The sequence below is a fragment of the Lactuca serriola genome, chromosome 6 (genome assembly GCF_051521515.1).
Source record: "Lactuca serriola cultivar US96UC23 chromosome 6, Lser_US96UC23_V15, whole genome shotgun sequence".
Taxonomy (NCBI): Eukaryota; Viridiplantae; Streptophyta; class Magnoliopsida; order Asterales; family Asteraceae; genus Lactuca; species Lactuca serriola.
Window position 1 is genome coordinate 111,152,788 of NC_136413.1, and position 25,028 is coordinate 111,177,815.

General features: G+C 38.1%; 1 long non-coding RNA gene across 2 annotated transcripts in view; it reads left to right on the top strand.

The window, feature by feature from the left end:
• Positions 1-24,695, top strand: part of LOC145056661 (uncharacterized) — a 43,612-nt gene extending 18,917 nt beyond the window's left edge. For both annotated transcript variants that reach the window (XR_013685858.1, XR_013685861.1), the window contains 2 exons: positions 24,121-24,287; positions 24,520-24,695. This is a non-coding gene — a long non-coding RNA (uncharacterized LOC145056661). The remainder of the gene's footprint in view (positions 1-24,120; positions 24,288-24,519) is intronic.
• Positions 24,696-25,028: the final 333 nt, after the last annotated feature.

A 25,028-nucleotide genomic window follows, 5' to 3' on the forward strand; every position in this document is an offset into this window, starting at 1 on the left:
AGAATAATAATCTAAATCTAGACGATAATATGAAAGAGAAATTAAAAGAAATTCTTTTAAACAATTTGGAAGAATCCTCATCAGATGATGAAATAAATAATATAAATTCAGATGAAGAAATTTATACATCTTCAAATAGCTCTAGTGAAGAAGAAAATAATTGTTTTTGTATAAATAAAAATAACTGTTCATGTGATGATGAAATATATAATATTCAATCACAATTTCAGGATAATTTACAAATAAACGTTTTAGATAAAGATATATTATCTATTTTAAAAAATATAGATGATTCTGAATTAAGATCACAAATCATTGATCAAATAATGAATAATCAAAGAAATACTCAGGTTAACGAACCAATTTATTCTATGAAAGAAATAGATCAAAGATTAAAAATGAAAAATAATATTTCATTAAACACTACAATCATGGATTACACACAAGAAATCAATAATTTCAAAAATGAAATTATTTTTCTAAAAAAAAATCATAATAAGTTAGAAAATAGAATTATTACTCTTGAAAAAAAAATCCAATAATGATAAGACATCAACTTCAAATAATGAGTCTAATGAATTTTTAAGTGGCATGGAATTAGTCACATCCCAAAAATGGTACGTCAAAATAAAATTAATAATTGGAGAATATTATAAAAAAGAATTTATTGCTCTTATTGACAGTGGAGCAGATATAAACTGTATACAAGAAGGTTTAATACCTGTCAAATATTTTGAAAAATCCACCCATGTGATTCGCACCGTTAGTGGAGAAAAATTGAATATCAATTATAAATTATCTAATGCAAAGATTTGTAATAATAGAGTTTGTATTCCACTAAACTTTACAATAATTAAGAATATGTCCCACAATGAAATTATTTTAGGCACTCCATTCTTACACAAAATATTGCCATTTGGAGTTAATGAAAAGGGAATCTTAGGCAATTTTCAAAATTATGAAGTATTTTTTGAATTTATTACAAAACCTTTTACTCGTTGGATAGATCTTATAGACTTGAAAACGAAACAAATAAACTTTTTAAAAGAAGAAATTTTAATAATAAACATAGACGAAAAATTACAAAATCCAAAGTTACAAGAAAAAATTAATAATCTCAGAAATAAGTTTATCTTAAAAATATGTTCCGATCATCCTAATGCTTTTTGGGAAAGAAAGAAACATATAATTCCTCTTCCATATGAAGATAATTTTGATGAAAGAAATATTCCAACCAAGGCCCGTCCTTGTCAAATGAATCATCGCTATTTAGACCTTTGTAAAAGAGAAATATCCTCTTTACTAAGTAAAAATTTAATTAGACCTTCTAAATCAGCTTGGTCATGCACTGCTTTTTATGTCAATAAACATTCAGAACAAGAAAGAGGAATTCCCAGACTAGTAATAAATTATAAGCCTTTAAATAAAGTTTTAAAGTGGATTAGGTATCCGATCCCAATTAAAAAAGATTTAATAGATAGATTAAATACTGCAATCATATTTTCTAAATTCGATTTAAAATCAGGATATTGGCAAATTCAAATTGATGAAAAGGATCGATATAAGACTGCTTTTAATGTTCCTTTTGGTCAATATGAATGGAATGTTATGCCATTTGTTTTAAAAAATGCACCTTCTGAATTTCAGAATATTATGAATGATATTTTTTATCCTCATAGTAATTGCATGATAGTTTACATCGATGATATATTAGTTTTTTCTAAAAACATCGAAGATCATTTCATACATTTAAATCTTTTTCAACAAATTATAGAAAAAAATGGTTTAGTTATATCCCAACCCAAAATGGTTTTATTTCAATCCAAAATTAGATTTCTTGGCCATAATATAGAGAAAGGAAAGATAATTCCAATAAATAGAAGTATAGAGTTTGCATCTAAATTCCCTGACAAAATTATTGACAAAACTCAATTACAAAGATTTTTAGGAAGTTTAAATTATATATCTTCTTTTTACAAAGATTTAGTTAAAGATACAACTATCTTATATGATAGACTAAAAAAGAAACCTGTTCCATGGACTGATCTTCATACTCAAGCGGTCCAAAGAATAAAAGAGAAGGCAAAATCGTTACCTTGTTTGTCTTTGGCAAATCCAAATTGGGGGGAAATTATTGAAACTGATGCCTCAAATATAGGTTATGGAGGGGTCTTAAAACAAATTGATCCAAATAATAAACAAGTATATTTAGTTAGATTTCATTCAGGAAAATGGTCTGATTCTCAAAAGAATTATGCTACTACTGCCAAAGAAATTCTGGCAATAGTAAAATGTGTTTTAAAATTTCAAGATGATCTTTACAATCAACAATTTACTATAATTACTGAATGTCAATCAACAAAATTTATGTTTAATAAAGATTTTAAACATGATGTATCTAAACAAATGTTTGTGAGATGGCAAGCTCATTTAGCACCATTTGATTTTACGATAATATATAGAAAAGGTGAAGATAATAGTCTTCCTGATTTTCTAACTAGAGAATTCTTAAATGAGTAATGAGCATTTGAAACAATTATCTAATGATATTTTTAATACAAGAAACTCGATTAAAGAAACTAAAGTTGAAATAACCAACTTATTGGATAATATGCCAACAACAGACACAGATATCCTAGACCGAATTCGCCATACTTGACGAATTCATTTACTACGATTCAGACTAATAGGCCTAAGAGCTCATCTTAGGTTTCTAGAGAATAAACTTATATTACTTTTGAATTAAATTTTTGCAGGATGATCTCCATTAGGGGAAGAGATGGCTACCCTAATAGAGGTGGCAGAGGAAGAGGATCATATCCTCTTATACAACATGCGAAATAATTGCTAATAGCAGAAAATATTGCCTCCCAACCATCATCATCTAATATACCCAAACCTGGCTCCATTATACTCGGCTTTCCAACAATTCTCGAAACAACAAAAGGATAATAAGCCTTCTTTTTCAAAAATAGTTTCGGAGGAAGATAATGATGATTCCTTAGCATTTTGACTCCCCATAAAGATTTAATAATTCTTTTGGAAGAAAAGGATATCATGTTATATTTTGAGGATAATGATGATCCATGGAATTTATTTTCCAGATATTTGGATACTACGTCACACGCAGGATGTTCTTACAAATCAAGAAATTATTATGAAAATATTCTAATTTCTATAGGTACATGTGAAATCTCACATTTCTCCTCTTCAGCAGACAAGAAAGTTTATAACTTCAGCAAAGTAATATTCAAAAGGATTATATCTGTAGAGGAATGGGGTTTAAGCACCCTCAGGGAAAGAGAATTTCTCCACCCTGAACAAAAGATCTCAATAAAATACAATTTCTGGGATTATATCGACAACTTTTATAAAGCTTTTCTTTATGAAAATCCAAAAAGGAAACATTCCTGGTTTTTCAAAATTTGTGACCAAGTTTATAAACAAAAGTTGCCAAATTGGTTTACACAATGGTGGACATCATATGGTCCAAGTATTCAAATTCTACCTGAACCATTCAAATCTTTATATGTTGAATGGCTACATGTAGCTCTGAAATACAAGGAGGCTCTTGAACATTCCAATGGGGGAAGAGAAGTAATACATACTCTAAATTTTTTCATAGAATTCTCAATTCCTTGGATTTGGAAATGGATCCCAGAAGTCGATTATAGTCCTAATACGTTCCCATCTTTACAAAAGTCATATCTTACAAAATTTTGGGCAAAGATGTTACAAAAAGATCTGACTTCAAATGAGATAAATTCTAAACAAACGATTGATAAATTCTGAAGCAATAAAATAAGTTTTAAAGTATTACTGGTGCATCCTTGTTTCGTTGATTGTGTTTCCCTTCACTCTTGTAAGTTTTCATTACTTATACTTTATTATTGTTTGAATTAGCCTAATGATAGGCTAAACCCTTTTAATTGTTAAGTAATCTCATGAAATTATGGCTTTATTAATTTTGTAGAAACCTTAGGTATCATATAGTTATTTGAAATACAAAAGTCTAGGTTATTAACAAGTAATTTAAGTTGAAATGTCTTACCATTAGTCGTGATGTTGCCCGTCTTTAGCCAAGGTTTGGAGTTTTTAGGGTTGTTTTATCATTGACTTGGTATATATTAACATTTCAAATTAAATTATTTGTTATTGTAAATAATCCTATGACCGATTTTGGTATAACTATATGGTACCCCTGGGCCTTCTATGGAATTATGGTATCATATATACTATTAATTGGTATTTGGAAATTTACATGACATATATATATATATATATATATATATATATATATATATATATATATATATATATATATATATATAATATACATATTAAAATCCTAACATGCTTTGGAACGGTAGTTGTTCCATTTACTTTCTGCCCTCTGTTGCTTCTCCGGTCCATTCGAGTGTCACCCACCACCATCCACTTTCAATAAAATATCACCTTTCTTCCGCCATCATAGTCTCTCTCCCAGATTATGTTGATAACTCCCCACCCCTGAAGGTTTACCAGAGAAACAGGCGCAAGGCCCAAATGAAGAATAGTCCGATTGAGTGATGTTTTCAGAATTATGGGAAGAAGGGTAATTCGGTGTTGTACTTTATATTAGTCAGTTATTGTTATCGTGCCACTGCAGAAAATAATTGTAAAGTTCTTCTAGAACATGGAGAATTCCCCTCTCTCGAATATGGGGCTATCTATTTGAATATTCAGTGTTATTCATTCATCTGTCACTATTCCATTGATTTGTTTTTGGAGTTCTTATTTAATTGGTTCAGGAGAAGTCAAGGAGCTATCAGTTGGTATCAGAGTAGTTCTATCCAATGGGAGGTGCATCGAAGGAAGGAGTAGCTGTGAAAAAGCTGGAAGATCAAGTGGGGGTAATACAGATCCAGCTTCAGTCTCATAATGGGGACATCCAAGAAATGAAGGCAAGGATGGACACTATCCTGCAGGGTCATGAGGAGATTATGCAGAAACAAGAGGAGTCGAATGCAACCATGAAGAAGGTGCTGGAACGTTTGGATCTTATGGATGGAAGAGGAAGAGGAACGTCGACCGTTCATCAAGCTGGTAACTCAACTCCGGCAGGGAACCCAATAAACAAGAACAAGGGTATTGCAAGCTCTGTGGTGATAGGATCTGGCCATGGCGGGTCAAGTTCTGGGGGTTCAGGGCATGGCGGCCAAAACTCCGGTGGGGCAGAGGGGATCATTTTTGGGTCCCTCCAGCAGAACGACGGGGGAAAAAATGAGGGGTCGATATGAGTACAGGCATTGGAAGATTGACATGCCGACATTTGATGGTAATGACCCCGATGGATGGATATTACAGACAGACCGGTACTTTGCAATTTACCAGCTATTGGATGAAGAGAAGATTGAAGCAGCGATCCTAGCTCTCAGCGGGGATGCGCTAGCTTGGTTCCGTTGGGCCAACAGACAGAAGGCGATCAACACCTGGGAGGAGATGAAGTAGGTGTTTCTTCACCGCTTTCGATCCATTCAGGGCGGCGATCTGTATGAACAATGGTCGGCTGTGGAACAGACGGGCACCGCCGAGGAGTACGTGAAGCGATTCATTGAGCTATCAACGCCGTTAGATGAGGTAACGGAGCGAGTTACCTTGGGAAATTTTTTGGATGGGTTGAAACCCCACATCAAGACTGAGTTGCGTATGTGGGCTCCTCGTGATATGGGCCGTGCCATATATTTAGCCCTACAAATTGATGAGAAGAATAGGGCCCTTATTCAAAGTGGGTTCGGGTCTCTGGGAAACCGAATCCCTAATAACCCACCACAAACGACGATACGGCAAATTGGGGGAAATTCGAAGGGCTATACTAGTGGAACCTGGCTTCGTTCAGACGCGTCGCCCCAACCAAATCTAGCCTTCGACAACCGTCGCCTAACGGAAACTCGGATCAACGATAAGCGAGCACGGGGATTATGCTACAGATGTGACGCTAAATGCATAAAGGGAATGTGTGCAAAACCCAAGTGAATGTGATTCTTGTGGAGGATGGCGAGGAGTCAGGAGAAGACCTGGACAATGGCGACGCAACAGGTATGAATCCGACCACCTTAGACTTGGTAGAGGTGGCACCTGTTATCGAAGTCTCGTTAAGCTCGGTAGCAGGAATTTCTTCTCCTAAAACTATGAAGTTGAAGGGGGTGGTCTAGGACCAACCTGTGGTTACTCTAATAGACCTAGGGGCTACTCATAATTTCATATCATCAACTTTGGTGTCTCAATTGAAGCTTCCGATAAATGATACGGAACCGTATGGAGTACAGATGGGTACAGAAGACAAAGAAACAGGCAGGGGCATTTGCAAAGGGGTTTTACTGCAACTGGAAGGTATTGATGTTGTGGAGGAATTCCTTCTTCTTCGGCTGGGCAGTTCAGATATTATTCTCGGGGTAAAGTGCCTGGAGACACTGGGAACTACTCAAACGAATTGGAAGACCCAAACAATGGCATTTGAAGTTGGTGGAGAGTCGGTATGTCTTAAGGGGGACCTGTCCTTGGGAAAATCATTGATCACTCTCAAAGCTATGTCACGGGAACTAAAAAAAGGAAAAGGGCGGTGTCTTAATTGAACTTAGCAATTCGGAATTGGAGAAGCACGAGGAGGTGGAACCCCCTGAATTCCTAAGAAAGCTTATAGGTAGCTTTGAAGATGTTTTCCAAGACCCAAAGGGACTACCACCCAAGAGGTTGCAGGAGCATCAGATTGTTTTAAAGGAAGTAACTCCACCGGTGAGTGTACGACCATACCGGTACCCACATTTTCAAAAAAATGAAATCGAGAGGATGATCCAAGAGATGTTGGCAGCAAAGATCAGTCAACCTAGCAATAGTCCCTATTCTAGCCCTGTCGTCTTTGTTAAAAAGAAGAACGGTTCTTGGAGATTCTGCGTGGATTACCGGGCTTTAAACCGAGCAACAGTCCCAGACAAATACCCCATTCCTGTCATCGACGAGTTATTGGACGAATTGCACGGATCAAGGGTGTTCAGCAAATTGGATCTTCGATCCAGATATCACCAAATTCGGGCACGCACGAAGGATATCCCAAAGACCGCCTTTCGCACACATGATGGCCATTTTGAATTCAGGGTGATGCCCTTCGGCCTCACTAACGCACCAACTACATTCCAAGCTCTTATGAACGAAGTGTTCCGCCCCTTCCTAAGAAAATTCATCTTGGTGTTTTTTGATGATATACTGATTTACAGTAGAGACGAGCTCAACCATTATGACCATGTGAAGACAACTCTAGAGAAACTCTGGGAACATCAATTATATGTGAACTACAAGAAGTGCGGATTTGGGAGGGCACGACTATCCTACTTGGGACATGAATTATCGGAGGAAGGTGTATCGACGGAGGCAACAAAGATTCAAGCAATGGTGGAGTGGCCCTTTCCCTGCAACATAAAAGAGTTAAGGGGTTTTTTGGGGCTTACTGGATACTACAGGAAATTTGTGAAAGGCTATGCCTGCATCGCCACCCTACTAACGGATCAGCTGAAAAAAGACAGCTTTCGGTGGAATGAAGAGGCTGAAAATGCTTTTCAGGAGTTGAAGCTAGCTATGACCACTGTTCCAGTTTTAGCAATGCCTGACTTCACCAAGACTTTCATTGTCGAGACTGACGCTTCGGGGTACGAACTTGGGGCGATGCTAATTCAAGAAGGAAGACCGATTGCATACTATAGCTGTGCCCTGGGAGCTCAAGCCTGACTAAAATCAATTTATGAAAAAGAACTAATGACGATAGTCAAGGCAGTCATCAAATGGAGGCCGTATCTTATTGGACGGAGATTCATAGTCCAAACTGACCAATTAAGCTTAAAGTATATTCTGGAACAAAGAGTGGTGGGAAGTGACTATCAAAAGTGGGTATCGAAGCTCATGGGGTTCGAATTTGAAGTGCAATATCGTACGAGAGCAAGCAATAAGGTGGCAGATGCCTTGTCTAGAAGGCATTCCTCTATTGAGTGCAATGAAATAGCCGTTGGGTGTTGGGAGTTCTGGGACAAACTGAAAGCAGAATTGTCAGAAGATGCATTCATCAATAGGATTAACAAGGAACTCTTGGAGGATGAGAATTCTCACAAGAATTTTGGGCTCTACCATGAGAATCTTTTTTTCAAGGGCAGGTTGTTTATATCCTCCAAGTCACCCCTCATTCCAGAAGTCATCAAAGCCTTCCATGATTCACCGGTAGGAGGTCACTCAGGCACAAAGAAAACTTATCAAAGGGCTGCAGCAGAGCTTTTCTGGCAAGGAATGAAGGAGGACATCATTGAATATGTCAAGCGATGCGCAGTTTGTCAGCAACAGAAGTATAGCACTGCCTCACCGTCAGGGCTGCTACAACCCATTACTCTACCTACACAAACATGGGATGAAGTCACGATGGATTTCATCGAGGGGCTACCTCGGTCGGAAGGTTGGGACACCATATGGGTCGTAGTGGACCGGCTGAGCAAATATGCCCATTTCATTCCCCTCCGACACCCGTTTACTACAGCCACAGTGGCTGATAAATTTATGAAGGAAGTGGCGAGACTTCATGGATTAACCTTATCAATTATTAGCGATCGTGACAGGATTTTCCTCAGCCAATTCTAGATGGAGTTATTTCGTCTACATGGGGTGGAGCTAAAAAGGAGCACCTCCTACCATCCCCAAACGAATGGGCAATCAGAGGTGGTGAACCACTGTCTTGAAACATACTTAAGATGTTTCTCTTCCGGTAATCCGAAGACATGGGCTAAATGGCTAGCTTGGGCAGAATTTTGGTATAATACCACTTATCACACGTCCTTGAAGGGTACCCCCTTCAAGTCTCTCTATGGTCGGGATCCTCCACCCCTCATCCGCTTTGAAGGCCAAAATACCCCTATGGATGCCTTGGAGCAGCTTCTAGAAGACAGAGATGCAATGTTGAACGACTTGAGGATGAATTTAATCCGAGCCCAACAAAAGATGAGGGATCAGGCCAACAAAAACAGGGCAAACGTGGAATTTAAGGAAGGGGACCTGGTCTACCTCAAACTCAAGCCTTATAGGCAGCAAAGCTTAGCTAGACGAAGGTATGAAAAGTTAGCTGCTCGATTTTATGGACCCTATAAGATCCTTCAACGATTGGGGAAAGTAGCATATAAACTAGTCCTGCCACCAACAACTACTATACACCCAGTGTTTCATGTCTCCCTGCTCTGCTCAGCCTACGGTATCCCAAGCAATCCCACCCAACTTCCCCCACAGTTGAATGCTGAAATGGAATTGGTGGTACGGCCTGCATTAATCAAAGGAGTTCGGGAGAAAAGGGGGAATAGCCATGACAAGTTAGAGGGCACAAAAGTCTTGGTATAGTGGCAAGATTTATCTGAGCAAGAAGCAACCTGGGAAGATTTTGAGAAGCTGGACAAGCAATTCCCAGAATTTCACCTTGGGGACAAGGTGAAACTTTGGGCCGCCGGTAATGATAACTCCCCACCCCTGAAGGTTTACCAGAGAAACAAGCGCAAGGCCCAATTGAAGAATAGTCCAATTGAGTGATGTTTTCAGAATGATGGGAAGAAGGGTAATTCGGTCTTTTACTTTATATTAGTCAGTTATTGTTATCGTGCCACTACCTTTAGGCGTTTATCTTTTGCAGTGGGGGACCATTTTGTTTTGTCCTCTGCTAAGGGTATTTATATGCTGTCTTTAGTCATTTAGGGTATGCAGAAAATCATTGTAATGTTCTTCTAGAACATGGAGAATTCCCCTTTCTCGAATATTGGGCTATCTATTTGAATATTCAGTGTTTTTCATTCATCCGTCACTGTTCCATTGATTTGTTTTTGGAGTTCTTCTTATTTAATTGGTCCAGGAGAAGTCAAGGAGCTATCATATGTAGATTAACATCACCGTTTTTGTTCTTCACAGTTGAGACCTAAAACCCTCTCACTACCACCGCCCGATACGCCACTACTCACCACCAGCGTATACAAACATGAGTGCAATCGATCATCTCAAACGATTCACCCCACTGGTTCTGCTCAGTTTTTGTACTAGAAAACATTATACTGAATTTGTATGCTATGACCTCACCTATACCTGGTACTACTTATGATTACTTGGTGTATACATAATATATATAGAAAAGATCAATTAAATAGTAGACTGGGTGAATCTGCTCTAAACCCACAACCAAACAAGGAACAGGAAATGAAGCGGAAAGTACACATCCTACTTTCTGACGGACCCGATTAATATATATCCCTGATGTATCTACCGAGGAATCATAAATTAGCATTATAGGCCCCTTTTTACTGAATGTACTAAGACTCGACGGTACTGTTTGTCTTTTGTAAGTTTTCCCCAGTTTAAGACTATCTTTACTAGAAAATAGTTTGCATTACCTTTTATGTGAGAAGATCACAATATGAACGTAATGAGAAAAATGAAAGTATTCAGTAATGTTGTATAAAGTAACTACTTAACACTTACTACCTTAAAACCAGTTTGTTAATTAAGGTTAAAATGTGATGTGGTTATAACCATACTGATATGACATGTGTTTAACACGACGACCTACTGGCGCCAAAACTGATGTGACATTTGTCACCCGTAGATTTGCAAGTCCCATTGTAGCTAGCAGCAACGTGTGGGGTGTCAATCCTTTATAGATCTATAAACAAACTCATGCTCTCCCTTCTGGAGACTCTGGTTACAAAACACAACTTAGCAAGTATATTGCTAAGCCGTGAAGTAGTGGTTTCACATTATTGTTATCTTGTTCTTGTTATTGTATGTTCCTTCTGTTCTTGTTATTTTATGTTCCTCTCTGTTTCTCTTTATTGTATGTTCTTTTTGTTTCTCGTTATAGTATGTTCTGAACCCCTAAACAATACCTATTATAGTTTACTAGTATGTTTGTTTTGAACTGTCTTTGATTTGTAGAAAAGACTCGATTATCTATTGAGTTATGCTCGTACTTTAAAAACAGAGTTTTATAAACAATAAAGTAACACAACTTAAAAAGAGTTTTTGAAATGATTTTGATGACTTATAAAAGAATAAGAAATCCCTTAACGTGACGGTTATCATAAATAACATTTACACAATTATCATTGTGTTCAACTTGTATCCCCCCACCACCTTTAAAAGCATTTAAAACATTTAAAAGATTGATTATAGGGGTATGAACTCACCTTATGTGGGTGATTAGATTGAAGATTCACGTAAGGATGAGAAGTTCCACGAATGAATTCCTGAGACACAATCGAGTCCTAAATGACATATAATGGCATATATATAGGCATCTAAGTAGTGTTTTAAACAACTAGCATGCACGGAAACAACCTTAGGGACTAGGAAACACTTGGAATGAAGTGTTATAATCACATGTAATTGTATGAAAGGAGTTCACGGCCACACAAGAAGTGTTCACGGCCCAAGTATGTCACACCCCAAATCGGAACGACGGAAACGTTCGGGGGCGGATGACTTCATGTGGTAGCATAAAAAATGAATACATAGTAAAGAAAGCAATACAACCATCATATATATAATTGAAAGTTTACATTGTTAAAAGTACATGTTCAAAACCAATTACAATATGATGCCAAAATATGAATTTAAACTGACGATGCAGCGTCCCTTCTTCAAAAGCTGTTTTGATACCTGTAATTACTGAATCCTTGGGACATACAAGTAGTTTTGAAAGAGTAGATCAGCATTTAAGCTGGTGAGTTTCATAAGTATTAAATGACAATGTTTGTATGAAAATGAAATGTTTTGTTTTTGTTTGTTTGTTTCTAGAAAATCCCATATTTTCTACTAACATAAATGTAGCCTTCTAACAAGACAAATGTTTGTTTCTAGAAAATGTATGTACGTGTAAAATAACCAATATGTTTGAAAACCTTGTAAATCAATGCATTTTTAATACCCCATGTGAGTTTTATAACCATACTATTGACTCGGAATGCCTATACACAACGTTCTTCAGGCGTTGGAATGTTATGACGTTTGTCACCCCAAATGGTGGACTGTAGCTAACAGTCAAGGCGTGGGTTGTCAAGCCCGTATATATCTATACACAAACACCATGCTCCCCCTCCAAGGGATTCTGGTATATAATACAAGACTTGAAATGTGTACTCGAACGTACGTGAAGTTAATGTCTCACAAATCTTAGTATAAAAACAGATTTACGTGTTAAAATGTTCGTTTGTTCTTGTATATGAAAGTGACTTCTTGAAAATTATGTTTCTAGTATGTAAAAGTTAGCAATATTCTCGTAAAACTATACCTATTATAGCTTTCTAAAAGTGTGTCTCATTTGTTTAGAAATCCCTAGAAAATGAATCACAAGATATGAAAGTATAAATTTTTATAGTGTCTAAGATAGACACGTATACATGTAATCTAAGCAAAATGTTTAGTTTATACATATATGACAACATTTTACATTTCAAAAGATAGAATGCTATTGTAATATATTTTATATACGAGAGTTCCCTATAAAGTTTATAAATCACATATGATTCTATTTAATAAAAGTGTATAATAAAACTTTATATATAACACACGATAATAATCGTGTGTTTTACTTGTATTCCCCCCTTGAAAGCATATAAAAGAATTTAGAATATTTAAAAGGGTTAATTGAGGGGTATGAACTCACTTGAAAGATCGAAGAAAGGCGAGATGAAAACCGGGCATAATTTCTTCTTGGGAAAACGGATTTTCTCGGGATTCTCGGGAATCTCGGGAGCACAACGACCTTCGGGACTTGAGCAAAGTGACCGGGGCTTCGGGTTAGCACGGGCACAGAAAACGAGGCACGAACGCAAGAGAAATGGAGCCCTTTCTATGGAACCCTCGCATCCCTATTATAGGGGCTGGGAACCGCCTCGGTACGCTGGGTGTAGGCGTTGCGTCACACATGACCAGATCCTCGACTGCCTTGGACTCGAATAGTATGGGGTATAGCCTCGCATAGGGTGAGACGTGGACGATCCGAAGCCTAGCCCTTGAGTATGCTGGGCGTAACTCGGATAGGCTTGCTGACTCTTCCTTCGGATAATACCAAGGATTAATAATAAAATTTATATTTTATTTATTTAATAAACTTCTAAAATTCATATCTTCATCATACGAACTCCATTTTCGACGTTCTTTATATCCACGCGTAGGTGAGACTACGTTCTACAACTTTCGTTTAGATTCTGTCGGCAAATTTTGAAATTATTTTTATTATTTATTTTTAAAAGGTCGTGTTTAAGAAATTTTCTTTAGAAATTCATAACTTCTTTATCTGACGTCTGTTTTTGCCAGACTTTTTACCGCTGAAATACCATTGTTGAGACCTTCGATTCTCTCTTAGGTCATTCTGGTCAAAAGTCGTTCGATCTCCGATTCGAGTTTTTAGCTGTCTGTCGCTAAACCGAACTTGGAAAAATCATAACTTCAATATACGAAGTCGGATTTGGGCGTTCTTTTTACATACGAATACAGTTTAATGACATCTATCATAGTAGGTAATTAAATAGAAACTTTTTGGACATTTTATTTTCGAAGTTAATTTCATTATCACAAAAGTGGTTACAATACTTGAGTTTTTAGGTCATTACATAGAGTTGGAATATCGGGTTGTAACATCATCCCCCCGTTAGAGGGAATTTCGTCCCGAAATTAATAGTAGTAAGGATACTAGTGAATATGAAAAAGATGAGGGTACTTTTGTTTCATCTGATCTTCGTGTTCCCATGTCAATTCAGGTGCCCGCTTGGCGTTCCAGCGAACCTTCACGATGGGTATGCGACTTTGTTTTGTTTGTTTGACCTCTCAGTCCATGATTTCTACTGGTTCTTCCACAAAGTTGAGGCTCTCATTGATCTCGATCTCGTCGAGTGGAATAACAAGAGTATCATTGGACAGACACTTTTTCAAGTTCGAGACATGGAAGGTTGGATGTATGTTACTAAGTTCACGCGGTAGATTAAGCTTGTAAGCCACAGGGCCGATTCTAGCAAGAATCTCGAAAGGCCCTATGTATCTTGGATTTAGTTTCCCACGCTTTCCAAAGCATATTAAACCCTTCCACGGTGAGACCTTCAATAAAACGTGGTCTCCTACCTGGAATTCCAAAGGTTTCCTCCTTTGGTCAGCATAGCTTTTCTGTCGGTCTCTGGAGGCTTTCAACCGTTCACGAATTTGAACGATCTTTTCTGTCGTTTCTCGTATGATTTTCGGACCGGTGAGAGTGCTTTCAGGAACTCGTCCTCTAGCTAACTGGGTGTCGCCAACTTCAGTCCAGCACAGAGGGGATCTGCACTTTTGACCATAGAGGGCTTCAAACGGAGCAGCCTTTATGCTTGTATGATAACTATTGTTGTATGAAAATTCGACAAGGGGTAAATGGATATCCCATGCCTTTCCAAAGTCAATCACACAGGCTCTCAGCATATCTTCCAAAGTTTGTATTGTTCTCCCACTTTGCCCGTCTGTTTGTGGGTGGTAGGCTGTACTCATGTCTAGCCTAGTCCCCAGGGAACTTGTAGTGACTGCCAGAATCTTGAAGTGAATCTACTATCTCTATCGGAGATAATGGATTTCAGAACACCATGCAGTCGCACTATTTCCCTTATGTAAGTTCTAGTAAGCTTTTCCATCTTGTCAGTCTCCTTGATTGGTAGGAAATGCGTGGATTTGGTCAATCTGTCGACGATGACCCATATGGTATCGAGTCCACCCGTTGTCTAGGGCAACTTGGTTATGAAGTCCATAGTAATCCGCTCCCATTTCCATTCTGGTATCTCCAGTTGTTGTAGTAATCCTGACGGTTTCTGATACTCGACCTTAACTTTAGCGCAAGTAAGGCATTTACTTACGAAGGTAGCAATTTCTGCTTTCATGTTAGGCCACCAGTACAGTTTCTTAAGATCCAGATACATTTTATCTGAACCTGGGTGAACGGAATATCTTGTGTTGTGTGCTTCGGTCATGACTACGTCTCTGAAACCACCATGTTTTGGCGTCCAGATTCGGTCCATGAGATAATATGCCCCGCCACCCTTGATTTCTAGATTCTTTTCCATTGCTCTTAGGGATTCACTCGCCACATTTTCAGGTTGCAAAGCTTCCAGTTGAGCCTCCTTAATTTGCGTGGATAAGTGGGAATGGATAGTCATAGTCAGAGATTTGACTCTCCGACCAGTGTATTCTTTTTGGCTGAGGGCGTCAGCTACCACGTTGTCCTTGCCAGGATGATAACAAATTTCACATTCGTAATCATTGAGTAACTCGACCCATCGTCGTTGTCGCATGTTGAGTTCCTTCTGATCAAAAATGTGTTGAAGGCTCTTGTGATCGGTTAAAATAGTACTCTTTGTTCCGTATAAGTAGTGTCTCCAGATCTTCAGAGCAAATACCACTGCTCCTAACTCAAGATCGTGGGTCGTATAGTTCACTTCGTGTGTCTTAAGCTGTCGGGAGGCATAAGCAATAACCTTCCCTCTCTGCATAAGAACACAACCAAGTCCTTGGTTTGATGCATCGCAATACACTACGAAATCTTCTATCCCCTCGGGGAGGGATAGTATCGGTGCAGTGCACAAGGCCTGTTTCAGTGTTTGGAACGCCTTCTCTTGTGTCACTTCCCAGTCTAAGGCCATGCCTTTCTGGGTTAATGTAGTAAGAGGTTTCGCAATGCTAGAGAAGTTCTTTATGAATCTGCGATAGTAGCCGGCGAGACCTAGAAATTGACGAATCTCTGTAGGTGTCTTTGGTGCCGACCAATTCTCAATGGCCTTAATTTTGGTGGGGTCCACGTGTATCCCTTTCTCGCTAACAACGTGGCCCAAAAATTCAACTCTTCGAATCCAAAATTCGCATTTAGAGAACTTCGCATAGAGTTTCTCCGATCGCAGTGTTTCTAAGACTTTTCGTAGGTGCTGACTATGCTCTTCCTTACTTCGGGAGTAGATAAGTATATCATCGATAAAGACGATGACGAACTGATCCAAGTAAGGACGGCACACCCTATTCATTAGGTCCATAAATACTACTGGTGCGTTGGTTAATCCGAACGGCATCACTACAAATTCGTAGTGTCCATAACGAGTTCGGAAGGCTGTCTTGGGAATATCCCCCTCTAGTACTCGTAATTGGTGATATCCGGATCGTAGATCTATCTTTGAGAAGTAGTTTGCTCCTTGAAGTTGATCAAATAGGTCGTCAATACGGGGTAGAGGATAACGGTTTTTGACAGTAAGTTTGTTCAGTTCTCTGTAGTCAATGCACATACGGAACGATCCGTCTTTCTTCTTTACGAACAAGACCGGTGCTCCCCAAGGTGAGAAACTTGGTCTTATGAATCCTTTTTGAAGGAGTTCGTTAATTTGACTGGAAAGTTCTTGCATCTCTGCTGGTGCTAGGCGATAAGGCAATTTCGCTACTGGGGTAGCCCCTGGAACTAAGTCGATTCTAAACTCGACTTGGCGTTGTGGTGGTAATGCTGGTAGTTCTTCTGGAAAGATATCGGGAAAGTAGCGTACTTCTGGAATGTTCTTGATGTCCTTCAGTTCTTGAATCGTATCGGCGATGTGTGCTAGGAATGCTCGACAATCCTTCCGTAAACACTTTCGAGCTTGGATGCACGAAATGATGCGAAGGTGTGTATTTGATTTGTCGCCGTAAATCACTGATGTTTCGTTGTTAGGGAGATTAAGACGAACTGCTTTCTTAAAGCACATGATGTTAGCGCGAAGAAGACTTAACCAATCCATGCCGACTATGACGTCGAAACTTTTAATTTGGACTGGCATGAGGTTGATTGGGAAAGAATGACTGTCTAAAGTTAACGTACAGTCCATGTATATGTAGTTAGTGTTTTCCGTTTTTCCATTGGCCATCTCTATAGTGAATGATTTTTCAAACTTGCTAGGTTTTGGTTTAAGTAAGTGAATAAAGTTTTGACTCACGAAGCTTCTCTCTGCTCCACTATCGAATAATATGCATGCATATGAATTATCTAGAAGGAACGTACCACTAACTACAGTCAGATCAGCTACGGCTTCATCATGGCCTATAGCCAAAACTCGTCCCACCCCGCTGGTATTTGCTGCCTTTGGGCAGTTTCTCCTATAGTGGCCCACCTCGCCACAACCGTAGCAAGTTTGGCCTACACCCGCGCTGGGACCTAGAGTGATCGGCTTTGCGGGATCCTTGCAGAAACGGACAGTGTGTCCCTTTCTGTTGCAGTTGGAGCACTGCATTTCCCGACAAGGTCTATGATGGTGGTAAGTGCATTTGGTGCACTTTGGAAGGTTACCCCCATAAGTCTTTGTTGGGTAGGGATTTGTAGGAACGATAGTAGGTACAGTGTCAACATTCACTAAAACCAGTTGTTTCTTTGTGGATTCTTGGGAAGACCCACCCTTCCCTTTATTCCATACTCTCTTCCTGTTATTGTTGTTATTGTTGTTTCCCTTTTGTGGTTCTGGTGTAGAAACCGTTGAGTTCTGATGACCACCGTAGTTAACAAGAGATTGTGCCAGTTCCTTGGCACTTTCAAAAGTGTCAGGTTTCGAAGCTAACACGCTTGACCGAATTTGGGGCGACAGTCCCCAAATGTATCTCTCTATTTTCTTGCTCTCAGGAGCAATCATATCTGGACAGAGGATTGCCAGATCACAGAATCTGTTGGTATAAGTTGCGATATCGGTACCAACCATTCCAAGAGTCCAGAGCTCGTGTTCGAGTTTTTGAATCTCCCCTCATGGATAGTATTCTCTCATCAGCATGATTTTTAAGCTCTCCCAGCTTATGGAGTTTGCCACTATTAGGGTAAGTACCTTAACGTGGCCATTCCACCAAGCTAAAGCTCTATCAATAAGGGTGAAGGTTGCAAAATTGACTTTGCTGTGCTCGGGACGGAGCAAATTTCAAAGACTGTTTCTGTCCTTTCGATCCACTGCCTCAGAGCCATCACACCACCAGTTCCATAAAACATCCGGGGTTTGGCATTAGTAAAGTCCTTATAGGTGCATTCTCGGGGTTGCCCATGACTCTCCCCATGGTTGGATAGGTGTGTGCCAGTTCCCGAGCCAGTAGTACTCGAGTTATTGATCTGTGACATGGCAGCTGCTACCGCTGCGGTGACTGCTGCTTGGAACATGACAGCATCAAATTGAGGAGGTGGAGGTGGTGGTGGTATAGGTGCTTCCCCACCGTTGTTTCGCCTTGGGTTCCTACGCCGAGGCATCCTTCAACTAAAGGTTGAAAAGATAACGATAAGAATTACTTAGTATAGAAACTGAATGTGTTTTATGAACTAGATTTCTATGGTACAACGACAGATGATAGTACAAGTTCCAAAATAGAAGAATGGAAGTTATTTTGCAAGATTGAAAATATGAAACAAGCATTTTGTTTTTCCATAACTTTTTAAGGATGGAATGAAATGCTCCATGTAGTAATAATAGTGCCGCTTATATTAATATAATAATTGATACAATGATCACGAAAATTTGACCCCTATAAGGGTCTCCGGTTACAAAGCTTAAGAAATTAAAAAAAAAACTTTTAGCTGAGGTCCTAACTTATAACAAAATTTGAGATTTTGGCAAGCACTACTTGCGACGTAGGTTGCCCTTGGAGCTTGACTCCGCATCCGATTGCTTCGATTCCATTAGACGCCTATCAAAAGCAGCTTGTTGTTCCCTCAATTCGGCGAGGGCTGCAATCATTTGTGCTTGAAATGCCTCGGTTTGGAGTTGGGCATTGTCCTGAATTCTGTCCAGCCTACAGATGTCAGAAGTGTGAACCTGTACTTCCACGTTGACATCCCGAATCCGGCTAGCTTGAACTCCGGATTGGTAGGACTGATTGACTAGCTTGCCCACCATTACTGGGAGTGCCCGATCAGCCGAACCTCCGCCACGGACATCGTAGAAGTCTCGGCACATGCCGTAGGGAGGGCGTAGATTTTGTTGTTGGCTGCAATGGTGGAGGTGACTTCCCCAGACGGGAGTCGGTCCTTGAAAGTTCCTGACGAAGACGGGAGGTTGTGCGGGTGGTGGATTGATCACTTCCGGCTCTGAGTCGGTACCGGAGTCATCATCCAATTCTATGGGCTCTTCGTCCTCCTCGGGATCATCTTCGATCCATCCCCCGTTGCCTTGGTTGGGATAGTAGGGGTCGCCGGGGTGGTGAAATCCAACCATTTGACTGTACGAGAATAGGGTTATAAGAATAAAGTTGGAATATGTAAGATTTAAAAATGCAAGTTAAGTTAGTTTATGTAGCAAATACTCCTATAGTATTTAAATTCTAGTGTTTGATTCTTGTGATGTTTTTGGTAAGTTTTGACTTGTTGCTTACTACGAGCAATCCTCGACATATGTTGGTCCGATCTCGGACAAATATAGTTGATCAAGCTATATTTGTCCCAAATCCGATTACATATATCGAGTCTTAATCGTAGTGTCCAAGTTGTCTAAATACTTCTTTGTATAGTTATAACTATGAAAATAAGTTTGTTGTATGCATGTATTTGTACTTGAATGAACTAATAATTTAAGTTAAACGAAACGCGGCTTAGGCGTAAAACAAAACAAAAGAAAATGTTTTATCAGAGAATATTAGTCCCTTAAGCATTTATAGTTTGTATATCTTATGTGGTTCGATATACTTAGTTCACTATAAACATTGCTCTGATACCAATCTGTCACACCCCCAAACCGGAACGGCGGAAACGTTCGGGGGCGGATGACTTCATGTGGTAGCATAACAAATGAATACATAGTAAAGAAAGCAATACAACCATCATATATATAATTGAAAGTTTACATTGTTAAAAGTACATGTTCAAAACCAATTACAATATGATGCCAAAATATGAATTTAAACTGACGATGCAGCGTCCCTTCTTCAAAAGCTGTTTTGATACGTGTAATTACTGAATCCTTGGGACATACAAGTAGTTTTGAAAGAGTAGATCATCATTTAAGCTGGTGAGTTTCATAAGTATTAAATGACAATGTTTGTATGAAAATGAAATGTTTTGTTTTTGTTTGTTTGTTTCTAGAAAATCCCATATTTTCTACTAACATAAATGTAGCCTTCTAACAAGACAAATGTTTGTTTCTAGAAAATGTATGTACGTGTAAAATAACCAATATGTTTGAAAACCTTGTAAATCAATGCATTTTTAATACCCCATGTGAGTTTTATAACCATACTATTGACTCGGAATGCCTATACACAACGTTCTTCAGGCGTTGGAATGTTATGACGTTTGTCACCCCAAATGGTGGACTGTAGCTAACAGTCAAGGCGTGGGTTGTCAAGCCCGTATATATCTATACACAAACACCATGCTCCCCCTCCAAGGGATTCTGGTATATAATACAAGACTTGAAATGTGTACTCGAACGTACGTGAAGTTAATGTCTCACAAATCTTAGTATAAAAACAGATTTACGTGTTAAAATGTTCGTTTGTTCTTGTATATGAAAGTGACTTCTTGAAAATTATGTTTCTAGTATGTAAAAGTTAGCAATATTCTCGTAAAACTATACCTATTATAGCTTTCTAAAAGTGTGTCTCATTTGTTTAGAAATCCCTAGAAAATGAATCACAAGATATGAAAGTATAAATTTTTATAGTGTCTAAGATAGACACGTATACATGTAATCTAAGCAAAATGTTTAGTTTATACATATATGACAACATTTAAATTTCAAAAGATAGAATGCTATTGTAATATATTTTATATACGAGAGTTCCCTATAAAGTTTATAAATCACATATGATTCTATTTAATAAAAGTGTATAATAAAACTTTATATATAACACACGATAATAATCATGTGTTTTACTTGTATTCCCCCCCTTGAAAGCATATAAAAGAATTTAGAATATTTAAAAGGGTTAATTAAGGGGTATGAACTCACTTGAAAGATCGAAGAAAGGCGAGATGAAAACCGGGCATAATTTCTTCTCTAGAAAACGGATTTTCTCGGGATTCTCGGGAATCTCGGGTGCACAACGACCTTCGGGACTTGAGCAAAGTGACCGGGGCTTCGGGTTAGCACGAGCACGGAAAACGAGGCAAGAACGCAAGAGAAATGAGAGAAATGAAGCCCTTTCTTCGGAACCCTCGCATCCCTTTTATAGGGGCTGGGAACCACCTCGGTACGCTGGGCGTACGCAGGTACACTGGGCGTGCGCGTGCGTCACGCATGACCGGATCCTCGACTGTCTCGGACTCGGATGGGACGGGGCATAGCCTCGCATAGGGCGAGACGTGGACGATCCGAAGCCTAGCCCTTGAGTACGCTGGGCGTACGCCTGTACACTAGGCATAACTCGGATAGACTTGCTGACTCTTCCTTCGGATAATACCAAGGATTAATAATAAAATTTATATTTTATTTATTTAATAAACTTCTAAAATTCATATCTTCATCATACGAACTCCGTTTTCGACATTCTTTATATCCATGCGTAGGTGAGACTACGCTCTACAACTTTCGTTTAGATTCCGTCGGAAAAATTTGAAATTATTTTTATTATTTATTTTTAAAAGGTCGTGTTTAAGAAATTTTATTTAGAAATTCATAACTTCTTTATCTGACGTCTGTTTTTGCCAGACTTTTTACCGCTGAAATACCATTGTCGAGACCTTCGATTCTCGCTTAGGTCATTCCGGTCAAAAGTCGTTCGATCTCCGATTCGAGTTTTTAGCTGTCTGTCGCTAAGCCGAACTTGGAAAAATCATAACTTCAATATACGAAGTCGGATTTGGGCGTTCTTTTTACGTACGAATACAGTTTAATGACATCTATCATAGTAGGTAATTAAATAGAAACTTTTTGGACATTTTATTTTCGAAGTTAATTTCATTATCACAAAAGTGGTTACAATACGTGACTTTTTAGGGCATTACATAGAGTTGGAATATCGGGTTGTCACAAAGTATGATCATATGAATGGTTTACGGCCAAGGAAGGATGGTTCACAGTCCTATCAAGCATCTTTGAAGGTTTCATGACCGTGAACTCTTGAAGATCTTGCATTTGGTGCTTGTTTCGTGGTTAGGAATCAAGTGTCTCTTATGGATTACTAGATGATAAAAGAAATACTTACACTTTGGATGAATTTAGGGTGTTCACAGCCACTAAGAACAAGTGTGTGTTCTTGGTGAAAGATGATGATCTTGAAGATCTAGACCAAAAGTGATGCATTCATGGATGAAATCAAAGGGTTTCACAAGGTCAAGAAGGATATCAAGAAATAATGGAAGAATAACTTACAGTTTTGAAGATCAAGAAGGATATCCTTGATGATACTTGAGAGAGAATGGAAGTTCTTGACTTGAAATTGTGAGAAATGATGAAAAATGAAGGGATATCATCCTTATGGAAGGAGTTCACGGCTAGGAGGGTGTTTACGACAGTGAATAGAGTTTACGGCCATAAAGCCCATGTGGTTGGCTTTCTGGTTCAGGTGAAGTCTTCTGATCTCGAGCTAATACTTCCTAACACTCAATCTCTAAGTGTAATCGGCTTAAAACTCATTAAAATGGCCCTTAACAAGGCTAGAAGGTAATAGAATTAAGTCTGACTTTTGGTTGATTGAATGGACTTACAAGATAAAACTTTTCTGGTTGTCACATTTGCTTCACATTTGCTTCCACACAGGTATACCCTCCAAATTTCGTTATCGATTGTAGAAGTAGTTCTCTGATGCCAGAGGAACATCAAGTTGAAATATCATTGAATCATGAGTTTCCCACCAAGTGTTTGATCATTTGCTTGAGTGAGCTGTGAGTCCTCTAATCCTAATTAATCTTGGATGCTCTTGCAAGATACGACATTGGAGGGGTGGATTTCATGTTTCCCTCTATTAGTATAGATTCAGAGGACCTCCCTAAGCATTTACCCGGGTAACCATGGATAGTTAAGGTTCCTGGGAATCCACCTCCAATTGCAGTCAGCTTCTAACACTATTTCCTTCCGGTAGTTTCTACAAATATTCAAATATGTGAAAAAAATTCTCTTTTTCGAGAACAATATAGTTATGAGCTTTCAAATACATTCACTACACATGTAGTTTGAAGGGGTTTTTATCTATCATTGGTGCTGTTAGTAAAATCATTTTGTTGAGATATGTTGGGGCATTTAGGGGAATTTAATGACAAGGTTGTGGTGGCAAATACAATGTTTGCTGAAATGTTTACTAAAACTAGGTATCCGAAGAAATAAGTTTCGATTATTATTGATTTAATTCTATTTTATCTTGCTTTTTAGTTTTCATACTCACTATAATATGTATTATTTAAGGTTGTAGAGATTATTGGGAGGTGCTTCCTATTGATCTTAATAATTGTTTATACAATGGAAGTTATTGCCTTCATATCTCCATGATCCATGTTTAATTCCCTAAAAAATCCTATTATTAATATGAGAAGCTGTGATTTTCTGAATTTCTTGCTTCATCGATGACCATTTTTGTTTTGACTACTTGCATGAAACAATCTGTATCTTTTTTAAAACCTCAACAGGTCAAAATATAGGAAGCCTATCATGAATATATAAAATCTTTTTAATGCTAGCACTTCCAATATTTGTATGCTGATGTGTATTCTACATTTTTAAACTAATTGAATGGAATAATGTTTGCCGAAGATGTTTTTTTTTTCAAAATGGACCAAAAGTGTCAACTTCTTAAGCCTTTTGTGGCTAAACTATGAAGCACTAAAGGTTCCTGTTGCTAACCATTTTCAAAATGGACCAAAAGTGTCATTAAAATCATACTTATATGATTATAATTCATAAATCATTTTTTTTTCTGCCAAATTCACGGTCGTTAAAATCTTACTTTATGTAAACAAATAAAATGTATTTACAACTATTTGTTTCTGTGTTAATTACATAAAATAAAAATGGGTCAACATGTTTGCCTTAAGAATAAAAAATAACAAAATAACTCATTTTTAGTTTGTGCAATGTAACTCATTTTTACTGGATAAAATATTCTTGATTTTCTAACCACATCTAATACAAAATTCTCTCTTTTTTTTAACTGCAGATCTGAGGAAGCAGCAATAATATCATCTTACCCATATGAGGAAACATGTAGATGTCTGTTGGATATTTTACTAAGGAATAATGCAACATTTGTATTTTAATTGCAGGTTTGGGTTCTTATAGTTGATGTTAAAAATGAAACTTGGAAGAAAATATTGTGAATATCAGGTATGTTTATATATTTAGGCGTTCAAATTTCCATTTTCTCTAGTGAAGAAAATGCATTTCAAGCAACACCAATTTTTTCTTAAATCTTTTCCTTGGATTAGTTTTAGACATAGAGATCAACCTTTTTATCTGTAAAAGAATTTTTTTCCTATAATTTGTCATTTCAGTCAATGAGAATTACATTCCTTGAATGTGACTGCTGTAAATATCAAATGCATTGTTTTTATTGCAGGATCAAAGAGTAAACCTCGAGAGTGAAGTTAAGAGATTAGAATCAAAATATATAGAAACACAAGGAGTGATAAATGTGATTATTATATACACTTGGCTGGATTTAAGACAGGTGCTGATAGGAAAGAAGTTTCTAAAAGCAATTTTTGATTTTATGTTTGGCCTATTTTTCTGTTGCAGACAGCCTTCTGGAGTACACAATATTGTTCAATATTCATAGAACTGAAACTAATTTGTTACGATTTCATGGTAAGCATTTTTATTAATATACTCTAGTTTTTAAATAAATAAAATTAAAATGAAACCAAGATATTATAAATACCAAAATGTCAAAGCTAGAAGTTAACTTTTTCTATACAGTGTACTGATTTTTTGTTATTTGAGGCAGTCTCCCCCCCCCCCCCCCACACACACACACACACACACACACACACACACACACACACACACACACAGTTGTCCACTAATTTGGTTAGGGGAGAGAGAGGGAGAGTGAGGGAGGAGAAGGAA